Here is a 21,567-nt window from a genome sequence, read left to right on the forward strand (position 1 = left end):
TGCCATGCATTGGAGCAGAGTTGGACAACGTTCTTTTCTATGGATACAACGAACAGCGTTCTTCTTTATAAATACACCATTATACTTATACAAAAACAACGATGGATTAATGATATATGCATATAAATGTTCAGCCTTATATGTGCAGCATTCAAATTTATTAGGAAAGAATGTTCAAATTTATCAATGTCTATGCCACACTTCTAAAGGAAATTCTGATGGAAATGCGCCATATTCCCTAACATAATTATTTGTTATTTCACAGTGTTTTGATTGTGCAACATTCATTATGGGTGCATTCCTGGAGCAGTCTCATTCTTGAAGAGTTTCAAATTGGCTGACAATGAGGGAATAGACCCTATGTCACTCTATCTTCTTGCAAGAGAAAGGATTATAGCTTTGACGAAAGCAAAAAGGTGCAATATGGAGAGATTGGTTTTAGCATGGTGGACAGGTTGTCAATTATGTTGATGATCCAACTCCTAATGCTCTTGGATAGTCTGAAGCAATCCTCACTCATGTACAATTTTAATAAAGGACCTAGTGATTATACTATCACTCAAATTAAGGATAGATCTATTGTCTAGGGCTCGATCTTTTTGAAGTTGCTACAAACCATCATCTCAATCACACCATCAAGAATACTGTTCACAGGTGTTGAAGCCTTTTGTTGGTCAAAAAGGTCTTTGGAAACATACTCCTTGAAAAGAAAAGGCAACTAAAAAGAAAATTGGTTGAGCATCTAGTTATGTCATATTAAGTCAGGTAGTTTCCAAACCCCTTGACATTGATGTCAAAGGGGTAGGTAAACAGAAAGGATGTAGAAATGATTTTTCGAATGAAGGGGATCAGTGTTTTGCCATCAATGCTGAGGGGGTGATTGATGGCATTATTTTCATTGATGGCAAGGAGCAATAGCAAAGAAGCAACGAGATGGAAAAGGAGTAGAAAAGTAGCAGCAAGGCAAGGAGCAATAGCAAACATGTAGGTTATGATCAAGGAAAAGAAGCAGCAAAAGATGAGATGGCAATGGAACAACAAGGCAAAGAAGCAAGAAAAGAAGTGGTGATGGCAAAGGAGCGGCAACAAGGAAAAGAAGCAGGAAAAGGTATATGTTGTTATGCTTGGAATACTTGATGACAAAACATTGATGCTTGCATGTGTAAGGCTGATTTGAAAACTGGTTTGTTGGAGAAAATTGTTGTGAGGAAGGCAAGAGTCCATGATAGCAAATGCAAGGCAAGACTCCATGACAGCAAAGGCAAGCCTATTGAGATAATGACATGAAGATGTTGTGATGCAAGTCCAAAGCAAAGGCAAAGATGTTGCAGAGATTATTGTGATGAATTAATGGCAAACTTTGTTAGTGATCATGAGGAATGAATGCTCAATTATATAGTCATATGGTATTCCTATTATGTTTCATGATGTTGGCATTATGTTGAATTTAATCATTACATGTGGATGAAAATAATATTGGGTGGAGAATCTATTCTTGGGTTCTAATATTCAAAATATGAAGAGTTTGGTAACGAATGAGTGCAAGGCAAAGAGTCAAGTTTGTTCACTTCATATTCTTATGTGGGATACAAACAACGAGCAAACAATCTTTATAAAGATATGATTTTGGAAGGCAAGAAAGTGTTAGAGAGTTAGAGAATGTGTGAGAGCTTATTGAGGTATTAAGCTTTAGTTAGATCACACATATAAAGCTTATGTGAAGCAGATTTGAAGGGAAGAAGAGGAAAAAATGAAGATGGATATATGCAAAATTTATGACCAGGTAAATCAACACATTGTTGTTTCTTGTTTTATCATGGGATTGTAGTCTCCTTTCAAGTTGTGGCTTAATAAATATCTAGTTGGAGTTGTTTGAGGTTGGAGCCTCTTGTGGGTTGTAGCTTGGAGAAAACATATAGGAGTTGTAGCTTCCTTACATGTAGCTGGTGGAAAAATTGAGGTAGAAGCCTCATGTAGGTTGGAGCCTACAAAAAATCAGATGTAATAGGGAGTAGGAGCTTGCCTTTGCATCACAACAATAACAAAATCATGGTTTTCTCCCTTTATCGGTTTCCACTTATATATGGTGTCTTTATGTGTAGCTATTATGTGTTGATGTGATGTTTTTGGTTTAATTATTACTTATTTGCATATTAAATCTACTAGTCATTATATGTCAATCTGCTCATTTAATGGTTTAGTTAATGAGTTTAAATAAAATCAAATTAATGTCCATGAATGTACTAAATTGGTTCACCCCCCCCCCCCCCCCCTCTCAGTTTAGTCAAGTTTTCATCAGTTTCAAGGGTTTTCTTTGCACAAGAGGAACTTTGGCTTTGGGTTTCAACCTTCCATCTTCTTCCTTAGCTCACTCACGTGCACACTTAAGGTACACTTCTCGATCCCATTTCCATTGATATGTATTGTCTACACTGTTGACATGTTAGGCTGAGCCATATCACCAAAGCTAGTTGTCTGCCAATTTTAACTTCACCAAAATGTTGAGGGCTTCAGAGCTTTACATCATAATTTTAGAACTGTAATCTGCATAAATTGGCTTCTCACAATCGTAATCGCTAAATGCTCTCCTCCCTCCAACTCGAAGGCTTTCTCTTGATTCATAGCAAATCCAATATGGACATGAGAAACATAGTCGATGAGGCTTTTGGAATTAATGGTCGTCTACTGTAAGTAAGCCATAAATTGAAGTAGTCCCCAAACTTCCAGGTTTACACCTTTAATCATTCATTCCTTTCATGATAGAGCTCATTAGGTCTGAGTGTTGAATGTGAGAACTCTGATACCACTTGTAACACAGCCCCTTACCAATCTAACCCAAGGGAGATGTTAGGTTACTCAACTCCCATGTTACAATTACAAGAATGGGGTAAGCATTTTTTTTCATTTTGTTGGTCTCTTCTCCACATAGAGTATTGACATGGAATAACCTACAATGTCCAGGATGGCATGGGCCACGATTTTTCCCACTGAGTAACGTTGGTGATGAATCTACTCAACACATCTTTCTGGCAGCATGATTTTGTCAATGTCATGGTCTTTATCCATGAGCATTTTCTTTTATTAGCTATCTTGATATCATGGATATCAACGAGGAATCCTGGTCATAATACCATACATGATATTTTATTTTGGCAATTTACCTATATCAGTACTTGTTTACAAGCCTTCCTGGAACCAAATTATAGGCCAAAATCATGACATACCTATAGTGGGATTCTTGTTGAGTTTGGTCCAATCCATGATAAATCTTGGTGAGATGTATTTAGTATAACGGTAGTCTGTGATAACTGATAGCACTTAAAATCTTCAACTAGATTTAGCCACCAGAGCTTGCGTGAAGAGTTGAAGGTCCTTGGAACCCTAACTGCCATAATCCTTTGTCGATGCACATGATAGCTACCAACAAACCAGAGGAATTTTGCTAGGTTTCATCTTGGTATGCATTGAGAGCAATGCATTGTCTCTTTAGCAACCTCCTCCAGGAGTGGCTTTTGAGGTTCCCACTTTGTAACAACATTGACATACTTAGCAGTCCCATTGACATGTTTTTCGTCACTCTTTTGGACATTAATAAAGTTATATTGTTTATCTTATTTGGTCACTAGATGTACCAAAAGAACTATTTTCCCATTGTTATCGTGATATTTGATAAATCAGTACTAACCCATCCTTTAGGTTAGTGTTAGGTAGTACAAATATGATTGATTGAAGATTAAAATTAATTGATTATGAAGTAGCCTCTGGTTGGCTGCAGGCAAAGGTTGTAAGTCATAACCAACTCTTCTATCATTAGATGTAGAAAGTGTCCTTTCTTAGTCAAGAGATTAAGGAGCTTCCTTCACTTGTTCTGAAGATTCTCCATTTATTATGCTTTATAGATAAATTCTGGGCAGGCTCCTCACTGTGACCATACACTAGATAGTATTGACATTAGAAAGGAATATTATTGTAAATTAATGTATGTGAATACTTGAAGTCTCTCATCACAATGGAAATGCTCTCATGAAGAACTTTACTTGGTTGAATTTGACATAGATCTCGACACATGATCGATATTTGCCATTGGATACATTGAGAGATATCCCAAGGCAGGTACCAATGTGAGCATGCACTTTATCATTTCAATACTCAAGAGGCAATAAAGGAAACTTAACCCATATAGGAATATGATTTATTTTTGTTCCTTGAGTGGATCAAACCCCAACATCAATTCTTGAAGGGTCAAAGTGATAGAGTCCACAATAGTTGGAATCATGGCATAAACTATAAGCAAACTGACCAAAAAAATTCCATCCCTTACAAGCAATAGGCTATGTATTCTAGCAACGATGAACTTGATAGTGACTCTTAAATAGCCAAAATGGAATAATAGAAATAGACAGCGAATGCTCTCATATCTTGAAAAGTTTCCCTTGACCTTTATCTTTGCAGTTTTTAGTAAACTAGAAACAATCAATCAAATCCTTGAGTCAATCAAAAACCTCAAGGACATGCTTCTTGTGATCTTGTGTTTGCAGTATCATATTGCGCTACATATCGAAAGCGTTACAATTTCATTTCCCTTTCTAGAATTGATTTGTTAGTACCACTAAAGTAATTGAATCAGATTATATTTTTTTGTTTGCACACGCTTGTGGTGTGTATTTGCATCTTCCACTAGTTTTTCAATACTATGTTTGCAACAAAGAATAAATATAAATATGTTTATATAAGCTAAAGAATATGTGCATAGATATACATATATTTCTTTAAACTGAAGAATCTATGCAATTGATATTCAGTGGTTTCCCCTATGTTTATAGACAAGCCATGGGTGTAACTATTGCAATTTTGGGTTGTAAAGATGCAACTACACATTCACCAATAAAAGCAAGGGTCAGGAGCTGACTTAAAATAAACAAAGTGTCCTACATAACAGCATTAATTCCCTCTAAAGTGGCAAGTGCATTAGGTTTCAATGAAATAAAGCATAAATATTATCTTTTCCTAAACAGATTTTCACTGCCTCTGAACTTTACTTTGTGAGTGGGTCAAAATGACAGAGTGTCCAATATCGTGGTCCAAAGATGGCCCTTATGTGAAGGAAAGTTCAATCATCAATAATATGGAAATTACAAGGTCTAATAATGGAATTTTAAAATTTAAACCAGCATGATCTAAGAAGAGGTAGAACAAACTAAAATGATTTTGGTGATCATGGACTAATTTTGGTGATCATGGACTAAAACAATATGCCAGAACATGGAAAATTACAAGGTCTAATAATGGAATTTTAAAATTTAAACCAGCATGATCTAAGAAGAGGTAGAACAAACTAAAATGATTTTCGTGATCATGGACTAATTTGATCATGGACTAAAACAATATGCCAGAACAACATGCCAGAACATGGAATGTTATTGGAAGCCACCAACTCACAAACAAGTGTAAAAATCAGATAAACCGGTATAGTGCAAAGGCTGAAACGATCCAATAGAAGTGCATGGTGTGCTAAGAGTGAAGGTTCTTGAGGATTGTGTAAATGGCTGTTCAGCAAATCCCATTGGTCGTAAGAAAATATCCACAAGAGAAGCATAATGCCTTGAATGCACCCAACCACAAACCATTAAACAGCTCCTCGAGGTCAAACATCTTTCTCGCACCTTTAGTTATCCCTTCGTGTAGGAGCACCCCAATCACTAAAGTAGAAGTAATGGTGGAGTGAAACAGAGAGACAGTTGTATTGATGAAGAGGGGATCTTTATAAAGCCAGACTTTGATGGTATAATTGGTCGTTAGATAAAATATACATCCTGCTAGAATTGGCCAGAGGTTGGTTCTTCCCTCTATTTTCGCAACCATGATTAAATAAAAACCAAAGCAACAACGTCACTTTGAAAAAACAAAGGTACAGTTGCAGTTCAACCCCCGATATGGTAAACAAATTGGCGAGCAGCTTCAAACCGGCCTCATCTAAATCGTAAATCTTGGTAAAATAATTCTAGTGAAGCTTGAAGCACACGCTTACTGAATTTCACATCGGTAAGGGCAGACCCTATAATCAATCATGGGAAGCTTTGCGTACATGAAATAACATTACAAAATCTCGCGGAGCAGGACTTATTCCTTGCAATAATCTGAGCTTAAATTTTCTGAGAGGCCCGTGGATAGGGTATTCAGAACTTATCGTGGTTACTACCTCTGTAAAGCCACTTGAATGAGTATGTATAGGCTTATGCCCAACAGGCTATTGCCCTACGCATATGAAGGTCTGGTATTTTCTCGCACCTCTATGCACTATAACGTAATATCTATAATGTCATATCTAGGCCGGTGAGTTAGGTTCTGAAGCATACATATGTCCCATACATAAGCTAGGTATGTGCATAACTTGTGTGTGAGAGCCAGTAATTATCTCAATAATAGGACAATGACTATAGCCGCTAGTTATTATGACAATTCTGTTGAACTAATGACGAGTTAGATTGACTACCTCGTTGAATCGATGCTGGACTAAGGTATATGCCTTAACACTAATTCCTGCACTCTGAAAAAACAACATCATGATATACAGTCTTCTAAAAGATAACTTGGAGTTTATTGCACATTTCGTTCAGGGAAAGTAATTACCTCGATTTATGACAAGGCAACTGGACCTGGGATTGCAAATCACCACCCAACGATAGATTGGTTGCACCGTGGGGTTTTTACAGCCAATCATCCCGAGCCATATTCCAAAGCTGAAAGAGGTCTACTTCAAGGATTCAACCAATTCTGCTCACTGGGAGAGGTTACCTTAACTTCTACTCAAGTCTTTCTTCCAGAAGAACGATGGACGGTCTGGTCCCCTATATATAATATTGCCAAGCACACTTAAACGATCATGAAAAGCGCATTATTAGGCCTTTCCTCCCTTTCAAACCTAGAAATCCTATTGAAACTCGTTCTCCTCGCTTGACTCAACATTCTCAGCGTTCGAAAACAGGATCCTGGTTTCTAACAAAGGAAGCATCAGAGATTCCCCTTTGATTTATATCTTTTTGGTGATAGAGAGCCAAGAGCCTGTGATCCCTGAGCTTCCCCCAAATTCCCCCAAATATCTTTGTAGGGAATTGACCTCCTTACTTACGATGTTGGGTAGTTTGCTCATGTCTTCCCCAAAACTCCCAGGTAAGCTGATTTATGCCATCTACTTCCTTGTATCATAATTTTTTTATGTTTGATATCGTTTTGTTTTGGAAAGTGGCCAATGTTGGAAGAATCACCACACCTCTATGGAATCCGTAATTTCCACCTTGGGGATCCTAGTTACTGGTTTGTCATGTTTACCAACACCTGCGGGTTTTGGTGTAACAGCAAATCTCCACATGGTATTAGAGCTTGGACACAGGTTCGATTCCCCCAAGTTGCCTTTGGGGGGGTGTTGGAAGAATCACCGCACCTCTATAGAATCTATAATTTCCACCCTGGGGATCCTAGTTACTGGTTTGGAACGTTTACCATACTAGATCTCACACTTCATCAGATATTCGATGCTTGCACACCTTGGCCTAATGATCTTCTCCTCCTTTTATAGTTTTAGGCCTTTCTCAATACCATGGACCAAGGCCACTTAGGACCAATACCTTAGACCAAATACCTAGGGTCAATACCTCATACCAGATACCTTGGACCAATATCATGGATAAAAATACCATGGACCAAATATTTCGGACCAAAAACTTAGTTTTCGAAGCTATACATGCTTTTCCTTACATGAAAGTGTGTGTACGAATACGCAACTTTTATACGGTGAAACTGTGTGTATATGTAGCTTGGTCAAAGTGAACCTACATATACCTCTCTTTCTTCATTCTGTGAAGACTGATCTGTAATTCTTTGTTATTCACCTGCTATACTGTGATCTTTCATGTGAGTGAGTTTCTTTCTGAACTGATTCCTTGAAACTGTCCTGCATTTCATCACATCTGTAAACATTGTTGTTATGCATTTTGTCACATCTGATATCTCTTATGTAGATTTATCTAGTTACCATATACAAGTGAGTTGTTTTGCTACAAGTGGGTTGCCATCAAGTACAACACATGCATCATAATGCCAACACCAAACCCTTCACATTAGCAAGGCATACTTAGGCACTAAAACAAAAAATCCTTTCTTTGCATCTTTTTCACCTTTTATTTAATTTCTTTAATTGAGAACATAACTTTTAGAAAAAATTCATTGAAAAAGGTCTCAAAATCCTAACAAATGCTCGAGTGATTATAGTATCTATTAAACATAAAGGAAACCATTCAATATTCTCTTAACTTGTGGAATATATTGAAGAATATGAAGCTTTCTTATCCCTTGCTCCTAATCAAATTGTAATCTGTGGGTTCTAATCAAGTAATCAATTTCTCTCCAAGATAGTTAAGGGATCACTTTGGAGAAGGACTTCTAGAAGCATTAGGATAATAGAAATTGGAATAACTAGGAGGAAAATGAAGCACTTTAGTGGGTGCTCAAAAATATTTGAATGCAACTGAAAATTATTTTATACTTCCTCCACACATTTAAAAATAGAAACCATTCAGGTGCATCTCATATATTTTCCACCTTTCTGTAATATGTAATTCTTTGAGAAAGAATAGAGCATTCATAATATTTTCATGAAAGAGGACTCTTCATAATCCAAATAAGTTGGGTTCTAACAAATAAAAAATTTCATGTAGTGAATAAATCTTACATGGTAGATTCCAGTGATTAAAATGACAACTTTATTCTTAATCTCATTACAAGAAAAATAAATTCAACCCTAACTAGTTGGGATCTAACAAATCAAGAATTTCATGTAGTAAAGTAAACTTACATGGTAGATCCCAATTGTTTGCAATGAAAACTTTATTCTTGATCTTATTACAACATAGATAAATTCAAGGGTACATACATATCTCCTTATATGAGACAAACTTTGAACACATTCCAAGATTTCATAGAAATATAATGATATGGTTTACCTATAAGACATGAGAAATATATCTACATATAGCACCCATCATTGGACAAAAGCGTTATTGAGACACCATCTCATGGAATTAGAATCATCTAGATATATAGTGTTATACAGATACCCCGCAACACCTATTCAACACTACCTTCAAGCTTCAAATTCATCAATTGATTTACTTTAGTAGCAAATTCTAGTGGGATTTCGTTAAATACAACCTGAAAAAATCCATTTATGATAGATATCATTGCCTTCTTTGGATCTATCCCCCTCTAGAAATATAATAACTAATATTCCCCAATTTTTGAGGTAGCTACTTCATGTTCAACATGGGCTATTGGGTTCTTCAGATGGAAACGGTTACAAATATTAGATGTATAATGGAAACAAGCATGCAATTCAAGGTTTCTCCTAAATTCGCACGCTTGGGGTAGCTCAAGTGGCAATGGCCATGGAAATGAAGTCTCACAGAACCAGAAGTCTTGAGTTCAAATCTTGCGCTACCCTCCCCTGTAGCGGGGTGGATAATGAACATTTTAAAACACGAAAAGAGGAGTCCTACCAAGCTTACAAAAAAAAGGGTTTCTCCTAAAGTCTCTTGGGTGAATTATAAAACACCGTCTACTTAAAACATGATATATGGTAGTAACAAAAACCTACCCAAGATCTCACTTAAGAATTCAAAATTTTGCAAATAGGACATGCCTTAAACAATATCAACTACTTAATTTCATAATCACACTAAAATAGACAAATATTTGAAACGTTGAAAAGTGTGAAAAAAATGGAGTTGGAATGTTATAGTTATGCTAGGGTAGATATAGCTATGTGAAATGTAACTTCTATCTAAAAGACATAATTCTAACTTCTATAGCTACATGAAATGTAACTTCTATATAAAAAGATGGAGTTGGAATATTATAGTTATGTGAGGGTAGATATAGCTACGTGAAATGTAACTTCTATATAACATTCTAAACATCCTTTTTCAGTCATTTAAGAGACTAACATTTTTTTTATCTTCGGTTAATAACTTAATACTCCACCAAAAATAGCATTGAATTGGTTCTTCAACAACCAAGGGGAAATTTTAAACCAATGTGAAAATGCTTGCTCATTCCCCTGCCATATTTATGATATTTTATTTGTGTGCGGATTTAAGCTAATGTAATGTAACTTCTACATATTTGAAATTTAAATCTAAAAAATTACCCAGATTGAAGTTATACAATTAACATATGCATAATAAGATACAATATGCATGAGTTATAAGTAATATGGCATTTACATGTTATATCAAGACAACCATTTTTTCATCTCCTTAACTCTTATCTCATAGTTGGTGATGGATATAGCCTTTAAAATTATGAGCCATACTTGTCATATTATATTTAATGATGGATATAGATTTAAAAGAATAAACCTTGTTTGTTATTTTATGTACGGTCAATTTAAATGGAAATGACTATAATTTTATTCAATAATATCTTGTACAACTCGAAATAAAATGATGTGGGGGTGGTGTTTCTAGTGATTTTCAAACTTGTTTTGATTGCCTAAATTTAGGCTATTTAAAGTAGACAGGTATGGTGTTTCTAGTGATTTCAAACTTGTTTTAATTACCTAAATTTAGCCTATTTAAAGTAAATAGTTGCACTGACCATCTTATCTTCAATTCAGTAACTTTGCTTGAGGGTATTTTCATGACATCCACCATCTATGAAAATTATGAAATATTAGTAGCATCTTGCACTAAATAGACAATGTTTGCATGGAATATTTTATTTTGTTTTTTACTCTTTGTCACAAATTTATTGATATTTTATGATTCTTGGTTTCGATTTCCATGCTAAGACGGGATGCATCATGCCTTCTAGGATTTTTGGTTGTGCACACATCATATTGCTCATTTCTAATTGTATAAAAAATAGAGAGTATGCACAATGACATGTAGTGACATGTGTGTGTCTATTTTAATCAATGATATGCTTGATTTTTTAACCCATTCCAATCCTACCACAATAAAATTAAGAGAGACAATGACACTAGAAGGACTATCAATAAATGAAATTAGAGACTTTAGAATGCAACTCAAGTTGTACCTGAATGTAACGATAAGTGTTTGCAACTACCTGGTCACCGATGAGCATCGACTCGCGCTGTGAAAAATTCCTTGCATTATGAGAATTTGGTTGCACATGCACTAATCTTCTGTAGTAGTTCCTTGACTTGCCTATAGATATAATTTTAGAAACAATCCTACTCCTGCAATTATTCCCTATATGGATAATCTTTGTCCCCCCCATTGATAGTTATTTTTCAAGGCAACAAAATAGAACTCTCCAATTACATCATCACCTTTCAAAACAATGCTCAACTATTTCCAGGTGATTGTTGAACCAGTCTCTACTCAGGTCCATGAAATCCTTGATTTGTCTCCATCACACAAGCTTATTTTCGTAATAAAATTATGAACCACACATTTGGATTCCTCGTCCCTAACATACCAATTCTTTACAGTGGAATAATTTATCATTACTCCTTCAGTGCAATAGAGATCCACTACTATAGCATGGAGATTATTGGTTTCATAAAATTGTGTAGTGCATCCTTCAATATATACCACAGAACTCCTCTCACCTCTCAAAACTCCTCTCATCTACAACAATAAGAGTCCTCTCAAACTACCTGGTCTCCATCTCATTCATCCTGAAATAAGTGGATATTTCCGTGGGTGACAAAGTGTGCCTGGGGATTTAATAGAAGGAGTTATCACAAAAACAAAAAATCAATGCAGCATAATAGTGATCAGCAGGAGGAACAACCCTGCCAAGCTACCTCCTAACTAGATCAAGATACTCTTGAATTACCTTTTATAACAAACAAAAGATAACATCAACTGCCTATAGAGTCTACCTATGCATGGTAGCAATGAAAACACTATAAAAAACAACATCTACAACAACGTTGGTCAATCTCTTCTTCTAGTCAAGGGAATGCCCAACCTTTTAAAAGTATCAAGAAGGTCATGGTCCACCTCATCCAGGATCCTCTTCTTCTTCTACTCTCTGTGTTTAGGTTCAGAATAATAGCAAAGGTCTTGGAAATTGATGGGTGGGTAAAAGTTATCAGACCATTTGGGTTCTTCCATTTTTAATCATTTTGTGTAAACATTCAGTCTAAATTGCTAAATCCATTCAAGCTCCTTCTTTTTCGCGGAGATTAACCTAAGATTTGGAGATTTATAAGGTTTAATGGATCTAATTATATTTTACTTAAAATGCAATAACATGGTTTAAAACTGTAGGCATCGAGATCAGAATCTAAGGATTAAAAAAAAAAAAAAAAATATGTTCATGATTACAAGAAATTCTAATTTCATATAACAAAGTTTAAGGAAGGTCAAGTTTTTGTATCCTACCAGAAAATTTTCTTGCATCACTCAAGCTCTTTGAATTTGGGCATGGTAGAGTCCATTTCACAAACAATCAACCACCAAAAATTGGTGAAAAGAAAAAATAAGATTTCATCCATTCTGACCCTAGAAAAGTGAGGGAGGAGTGAACTGATCTGTACAATAAGGACATTAAAAAAGCTTACTTGTCCATTGTCTTTTGATGAAACGTTGGCTGCCAAGATCTGCATTATCATAATCATTAAACCCTCAACCATAGATGAAATTTATGCTTTGATCATATCAACCCTCGAAATTGTTTACCCATAAGAACAAAAATCATCTTTAGTAAAAAGGAAGAACTCTCCAGTGTCCAAATTGATACCCATGTACAAATGGTCAAAATATCCACGCCCAATGACCTTGCCCTTCCTCCTTCTAATCGTTGATGCTCTCCTAAGGTGTTTCCCATGCAAACTCCATCTGGGGTTCGAATCCCATGAAATCCATAGATCACCTTGATGGTCTTCGTTCTTCTAGCATTTCCATGCAGATATTAATAACACAGAGAAAAATGCAGTGCTACAATGTGATGTTGTAATGTGTGAATATTTTATTTGAACCCAGTGCTAAACTGGAAATGAAAAAGAAAAGAAATATTTATAATATAAAATAAAATATATACATTGCAATTGAGTTAAATTATTTATTTTTAATAAGAATTTTTTAATTTTTCGTAACGCGCTAAATTAAAAAGAAGAAGAAGAAGTTAGAAATGATATTGGGATGAGTATAAACATTTAAATATGGACTCAATAATATAAAAAAATTAAATTAATAAAAAAAATAAAATTCAATTTGTTATATTTTGATTTTGTTATTAACTTGTGAATAGGATTTGTTACAATACCATGGGCAAATACCAAGGCTTATCAATACTACAATTCCAAAAACCGTAACTTATTTCACAACCAAAATACTTTATAACAATATGAAAAGATTCTTAATTGTGGATATTCAATCCCACATTACGGTAGATATTATTAACTTGTAAAAAATAGCCTTTGCTACAATACTAAATACCATGGGTCAATATCGTGGATTATCAATACCACATGCCCAAAAAACATAAATTATTTCACAATCAAAATATTTTATAACAATATGACAAGATTGTTAACCATGGATATTCATCCTCACTTTACCATAGATATTAACTTATAAATTGGCTTTGTTATGATACCATGGGCCAATACCATGGATTATCAATACCGCATGCCAAAAAACCATAACTTATTTCATAGTAAAAATATTTTATTTTAATTTAATTTCACAACATTTTTTTTAATTGAATCTAAAAGGGAAAATGTTACAATTTCAAATATATCTAAACCCTATATCCTCATGACTACTAAAAATATACCCATAGAAATTAAATTAAGGTTTTAATAAAATTAAGCTAAGATGGGATGAGAGCAAGCAAATTGACTAATTATAATAGATTAAATATAGTGCATGATCTTTTAAAGTTTTTCTTTATTTTATTTTCTTTGACATCATTGATCCAAAATATAGGTTTAATATTTTACAACCAATTAAGTTTTTTTTAATCTAGATAATTTCTTAAACACAATACAATGTGATGAAATTTAAGGGAGAGTTGGGGAGGGGACCGAGAGAGGGATGGAGATAGTGAAAAATTTGGAGGGTAGAGAGAGAAGGAAAGAGAGAGTGATGGGGGGAGAGAGAGTGAGGTGGGAGAGAGGGAGTGAGAGGAAGGAAGAGAGAGGAGAGAGAGAGAGAGATATGTAGGTGGAGAAAGAGAGGAATGATAAGGGAGAGATGGAGAGAGAGTGAGGGAGAGAGGAGAGGAGGGAAGAGAAAGAAGAAGAGATAAGAGATATCGGAAGAGAAGGGGAAGGAAGAGAGATGGTTACATAGAGATGGAGAAGGATAGGGAGGGGGGAGATAGTGATAGAGTTGGACAGAAAAGAGAGAGAGAGAGAGAGAGAGTGATTTGGGGGGAGAGATAGAGGGAGGTGGGAGATAAGGGATAGAGATGAAGGAAGATAGAGATGAGGAGAGAGAGATGGAAATGGAGGGGGAAGGAGAGGGAGGGAACAACAAAAACATAGAGGGAGAGAGGAGAGTGGGAGGGGAATAGAGAGAAGGATATAAATAGAGAGGGAGAGAAGGGGAAGAGAGGGAGAGAGTGTGTGTGTATGTTTGGGGGGTCATATAGAGAGAGGGAATAACAAAGAGACAAAAATACAAATATAGATATTATATAGTATTATATAACCAACCTAGATCCATATTAACCCTATAACTATCAACTGCCGAGAGGGATCCAATCTCTCAAGGTGAAAACATTTCCTCAAGTTTTGTACTAGCAAAAGAAGTTTGCGCCTCGAGAGATTGGATCCCTCTCGGCGCTTGATAGATCTGGGGTTAAGATGGATCTAGGTCGGTTAATATGAAACTAAAGTAGTTTTTATTTGATATTATAGTCTTAAAAATCAAAATTTCTCTTAAGATTAATTTCAAATTGGAACTAGATCCAATTAGATTCAATGAATAGATTTTTAAAAACTACATAAAATAATTTTTTTATTAAAATAAATATTTTTAAAATTACAAATTATTAGAGATAAATAATGTAAAGTTGGCTCACCTATACACCATGTGAGAATGAAGAAGTGTTTAAGAATGATAACCTTTAAACCAATCTTTAACAACCTTTCAATCCCCTATCACTTGTAAGTTTAGATTGCTTGACACAATTAAGATGACTAATATAAAAAACTAATTCATATTATTGTAGTACTAGTTAGATAGTTGTATTTTTGTTCTTAGACTAATTTAGTCATTTATGTTAGTCATTTTTAGTTGTATTACTTATTAACTAGTCACATATTTTAACCCACGACTAAATTAGTGATTTATGTTAGTCATTTTTAGTTCGGTCATTTAAGATTGCTCATTTTATGTAGTATTTCACTTGGAAAAGTTGTGGTGACTAACTTTTTTAGTCACTAATTTCTCATTTTCTACTAGTGTAATATTCTAACATTATTTTATAAATCGTATTACGAAATAAACATGTATCTATGTATCTAAAAATACTCAATATCTAGATATAATTAAAATACATATATATATATATATATATATATATATATATATATATATATATATATCCCAAAATAAACAAGTATCTATGTAATTAAAAATACTCACTATCTAGATATAATTAAACTATATATATATATATATATATATTCCTACTATAACTCTATTATATATATACATTATATATTATACTATAATTTATAATATTATGATATTATATTATAAATAATAACTCAAAATAAACACCTATTTCTGAAATTAAAAATATTGCCTACCTAAATATAATTAAATATTATCATAATTTATAATACATATTATATCAAATACATAATTTTTAATTTATACTATAATATAATATTCTAATATTATATTATATTATATGATATGATAAATATAATAATATAATATTATGTTATAAATCATATTCCAAAATAAACATGTATCTATGTAATTAAAAATACTCACTATCTAGATATAATTGAACAACAATTTTATATATATATATATATATAGTGATGTCCCAAAAAATTGTAATTATTTATTTGCTCGAGCAAAAAAAAACTGGATATTATTATTATTTAAATTTATGCATTTAAGATTTTTATAAGTTATGAATGAAACAAATGTTTGAGTGATAACAAATCTGGTCACTCTCACATGTCAAGAAGTTACGATAGGCAGTTATCTATCCCTAATTACTTCCCTGAATATGAATTCCCCAAGAAGAGATCAAAAGGGTATTGGTACCTGAGAAAAACGAAGGAGAAGGAAGGAAAAAAGGAAAAAGGGGAATGTTTCCATGCTGATATGTCAAACGATGCAAGAGCTAAGTCTGGTTGAGACCATATAGTTGTAGATGCTTAGACTAATAAGTCTTACATGAGAGAATTTGTCATGTGAGCGACAACTCAGGGGGAGACTTTGGCCTGAAATCAACTCTCAAGGGTGGGAGGAAAATTTTCAACGTATAGTTGATTCTGGTCCAGGGGAACAACAGTGAAAGAAATATTCAGAATCTAGATAAGTATATGGAACTCAGAAACATGAAATATACTGTCCAGAATAGAACTTTTAATTTTTGTAGAAAACAATAGATGGAATGTTACAGTAGGGATTCTATCTGGAACTCTGCACTTAAAAAAGAAAAATATACTATCAAATTACTAGAGAACTGATTTTCTGTTGAAAGTAAATGATGGGTTGATACTATAGAATTTTCATGTCACACATTAAACAAATTTTATTAACTGTCCAATAGAATGGGTGTAATTACCTTAGTGAAAGAACACAGAGGAAAGACCGAAAAAGGTCTGGAAATTCATTACGTAATAATCTTAAAAATATGAAAGATAAACGAGCAAGAAACTCTTTGTGAACAAGAACACTGATAGAAAAACTTCTGATGAGGTAAATGTAGATCCAAAAAATAACAACGACATGAGCATAAATAACTCACATAGGAAAAATACCCTCGTAGGGTTTAAAACTTCCATTTTCTTAGTTATGAAAACAAAAGAGACAAAAATGACATATTAAGGTCTATTTTTATTTCAGCTTTAAAAGAACTCAAAAGAAAACTACTTTATAGAAATAGGTAAAATTAACAAGTATCTATTACACAAATCCCACATGGAAATAACCGCAGAGGAACCATGATACAGTTCACAAATGAATCAAGATACGATTTCTAAGATATGTAAATATATAAAATAGTTGGAAATGGAAAATATGTCATGTTATGCAGTAATATTAACATTAGAATAGAAATGAAATGAATAGAGTCAATTTTGATAAATATGGGTAAACTCCAAATTCCCAACAACATATCAATAACTTGTATACAAACTGAATTGTTCAACCAAACAAAGCATGCATAGTATACTAATTAAAAACAATGCATTAAATTAACTAAGTAGGCTGATAATATCATATAAGAATCCCCAATAAAATTATGTAAACACATAACCATGTTGAAGAACAATTTATAAAGGTCACAAACAAGCATATACCGATATTGGGTATTCATACATGTTTATAATCTTGGAACAATAAACCCATCCAACCGAGAAATTTTCAAAGTATATATTGATTTCCATAAAAGACCAACACCCTTTTCGGGTAGGAAAACCAGATCTATGCTCAAAAAAATAGCGACGGCATTGGAACCGAGCCAAGAAATAAATAATGGTGCCAAAAAAAATGCCTATACCCTACTCAGACTTCAAATGCAAGAGCACTACTGACAGGATTCTTAGAACAAATCCATAATAGGCGAGAAAAGCCATTAGACCCTTAAACCTGAACTCTGCAAATCCAAGAAGTCTTTCACCTTACCTGGTTATAGGTAGCGACTCTAAGATTGTAAATGTGTGGACCGACATAACAAGGAGAGGTATAGACCAGAAAGGTCATCTGTGCACTGATCGAAACCCTCAGAAACACAATGAAAATAGAGAACTTCGTTAAAACCAAAATAAGAAGCTAATAATAACTGAAACATGCAAAGGGTTGCGTGAACAAGAAAGAAACATAATACCTGTGTGGGGAAGCCACGCAAAAACCCTCCAGGAAGAAACTCCAGTGCCATCTGAAAAATTATACACCCAACTAGAAGCCACAGAAGTTCTATATCCGAATAAGGATGGTAAGCCATCAGTGGGTAGAGGCATGAGCGAACTAGAAGGGAACCATGGAGCCAAGGGTTGGAGTTGGAACAAAGAAATTCTTCTAAAATGAAAGAGGAAAGTCGCAAATTCCAAAGAAAACATTGATCAAAGGTGATAAGGGAGAATCTCGCGACCGTTCAATGGGGAGGAGCCAAGGAGAGCCGTCGATGGGGCACTCTTATCCCAAAAATGACAAACAACTGGAGGGTATCACGAACCATCTGGAAGATAGCTCCCCCCATCACTTGCATTGGGAATCCAAGTCACAAAGTTAGGATTAAGTATAATTAACTCAAATCAAACACATTATGAATCATATTGAATGTAATTGAAGGTAAACAATAATGTGTAAAAGTATGAAGTAGATACTATCCTCCTTGAAGTAAAGTTGCATTATTACGCAATAAATAAATAATAAACAAAACAAAAAAATGTCAAAATGTGTAATTATGCTATGGTAAATATATATAGTAATTATATGTTTTTTTTTTATGAAGAGACGTGACAAGTGGTATCAGAGTGCTCAAGTTACAAAGCTAATACCTCTGGAAATAAATGATTAACAATGTTTGTGATTTACACAGAGAAAGAAAGAAAATAAGTCAGCATGGTGAGGACTAGAAATACACCTCATAGATCCATGATACGATTAGGACCAACATATTTTCAAGAAGCCAATCCTGAGGTATGGGTACAATTAGGGGAAGAACCATGCAACACCAACATCGTAATCTTGGAAATTGTGCAAGAACTAAAGAATGAGATGGCTCGGATGCGGGCAGATAATTAAAGGCTAATGCAGGAGCAGGAACATATTATGAAGAGTTTGTCTGATAGACAAAATCAGAAACAACCAATTCCCAGCCCAGAACATGGGTACATGACTGGTGAACAAGAATTTCAGACAAAGTATTTAGGGACGGAAGCAGGAGAAGAAAATCAAGAAGAAAAATCTCATAATGTATCAGAATTCAAAGCACATAAAAGACAGAGGATATAAATTAAAGGAGAATTTCGGAAAATAAAACTGCCCCTATTTGATGGTGAGCAGGAAGAGTTAGTTGAACCCTGGCTTATTAATATGAATAAGTACTTTCAGCTATATGAATATGACCATAACTTAAAAGCTCGCTTGGCCATTTTCCAGCTGTAAGGAAAAGCCACCCTGTGGTGGGAAGAAGTAAAGACTGTGTGTGGAGTGAGAAAGCAGAGCATAACTTGGGAAAATTTTCAAAGGTATTTTAAGGAAAAATTCTTAACTGAAATATTTTATGACGAAAAGGAAAAAGAGTTTCGCTTGGGACAACTAACTATGGATGAGTTCATTACAAAATATACATCCTTACTTCGATATGTTCCCTACATATCGGAGGAAAAGGCAAAAGTGCAGCGATTTATCAGTAGTCTGCCACTGTTCATGAAGGAGTGTCTCGAGTTCGATAACCCTAAGACCATGGATGAGGTTATATGAAAATCTCAGATATGTTATCAAAAAAACAGACAAAAGGGAGACGTGGGGAAATGATGGGTTGATAAAAAGGGAATTAAGTTTCCTACTGGCAGCAAGGGAAACAAATCCATAATCAATAAGGGACCCCATAAAGGACAAGTAAACATAAATATGAATAGAAATCAATCTAGATTCAAACTTCCAAATGAATCCAAAACCAATGAGCAGTCAGGCATAACTAAAGTAGAAATAGCAGCAAGGCCCCAAATACAGTGCTGGGGATGTGGAGGACCACATTACGTCAAAAATTGTCCCAACTACAAGGGAAATGATCAAATCGCAGAGATTTAGGAGGCATCAACTATAGGATAAGTGGGCAGAAGCATCCCAAAAATCAATGCTTCCCTTGAAGACCATCAGGTAGAATACCAACCAACCATGGTGGAATTTGAAGGTAAAATTTTTTACCAAACTATATCTATTTTAATTGACCTAGGAGCTACTTTGAGTTATGTTAGCCCTAAGATAGTAGAACAATGTTGTTTGCAAGCTATTAAGTTTAAGATTCCTTGGTTAGTACAGCTAGCCACGGGGGCAAAGAGAAGAGTGTTGGCCAAGGTCAACAATTGCCCCTTGAAAATAGCAGGTCAGTCTCTTGTGGTAGACCTGAATGTATTGCCCCTAGGATCGTATGATGTTCTAATATGTATGAATTGGTTGGAAAAGCATTGGTCCCTCATTAAATGTAAAACCAAAGCTATTAGCTATATGGATGAAGAGGGAAAGAGGTAGGAAATTCAAGGCATATTAAGGCCTCTAAAATTAAGACCAGTAACAACCTCTCAGTTAGCAAAGTGTATCAGAAAAGGATGTCAAATTTATGTGATTCAGGTAGGATATGGAAATACAATAGAAAAATCTACTTCCTTAGAAAATATACCTGTAACACAGAATTTTCCGGACGTATTCCCTGAAGAAATTCTGGGACTTCCTCCAAAACGAGATATAGACTTGACCATTGAGTTGATTCCGGGAGTTGCTCTCGTATCCAGAGCTCCTTATCAAATGAGTATACTGGAGTTGTCATAATTAAAAATGTAGTTACAAGAACTGCTGGATAAAAAATACATCTGCCCAAGTGTATCACTTTGGGGAGCCCCGATGGTTTTTGTTAAAAAGAAGGATGGAACCCTGCGAATGTGCATGGATTACCGCTAGCTAAATAAGCTGAACATTGCAAATAAATACCCTTTACCTGGTATAGACAAGATGTTTAATAAGGTGAGGGGTGCAACTATATTTTCAAAGATTGACCTTCGTTCGGGATACCATTAGATCAGAACTAAGGAAGAAGACATAGATAAAACAACTTTTAGAACACGTTATGGACATTACGAGTTCGTTGTATTGCCCTTCGGGCTAACTAATACTCCCACAACCTTCAGGTGTCTCATGAACAATATATTCCATCGATATTTGGATAAATTTGTGTTGATTGTTATTGATGATATATTAATTTACTCTCATAATATAGAAGAACATAAAGAACATCTCAGGATAGTTTTGAAGACACTCAGAGAACATAAAATGTATGCTAAGTACAACAAATGTGATTTCTTTAAACAACAAATCCAATATCTAGGACATATCATTACCAAGAATGGAATTGTTGTGGACCCAGAGAAGATAAAAATTATAATGGAGTGGTCAGTTCCAAAGGATGTGGTAGATATAAGGCCATTCATGGGTCTAGCTGGATACTACAACTGATTTGTTGAAGGATTTTCAAGGGTAGCGTACCCCATTACCTCCCTACAGAAAAAAAGGATAAACCTTTAAGTGGACTATGGAGCGTCAAAAGATTTTTTATCAGCTTAAGCATTTACTAACCACCAAGCCTATTTTAAGCATTTCAGACCCAAATAAGGACTATGAG

The 21,567-nt window shown here is 34.6% G+C and overlaps 1 pseudogene; it reads right to left on the bottom strand.

Annotated features, from left to right (window-relative positions):
* Positions 1-9,123: 9,123 nt before the first annotated feature.
* Positions 9,124-12,597, bottom strand: LOC149262282 (iron-sulfur cluster assembly SufBD family protein ABCI8, chloroplastic pseudogene; annotated as a pseudogene).
* Positions 12,598-21,567: the final 8,970 nt, after the last annotated feature.

Source organism: Pinus tabuliformis, chromosome 6, assembly GCF_031772625.1.
Source record: "Pinus tabuliformis cultivar Carrire ecotype Pingquan chromosome 6, CPIR1, whole genome shotgun sequence".
Taxonomy (NCBI): domain Eukaryota; kingdom Viridiplantae; phylum Streptophyta; class Pinopsida; order Pinales; family Pinaceae; genus Pinus; species Pinus tabuliformis.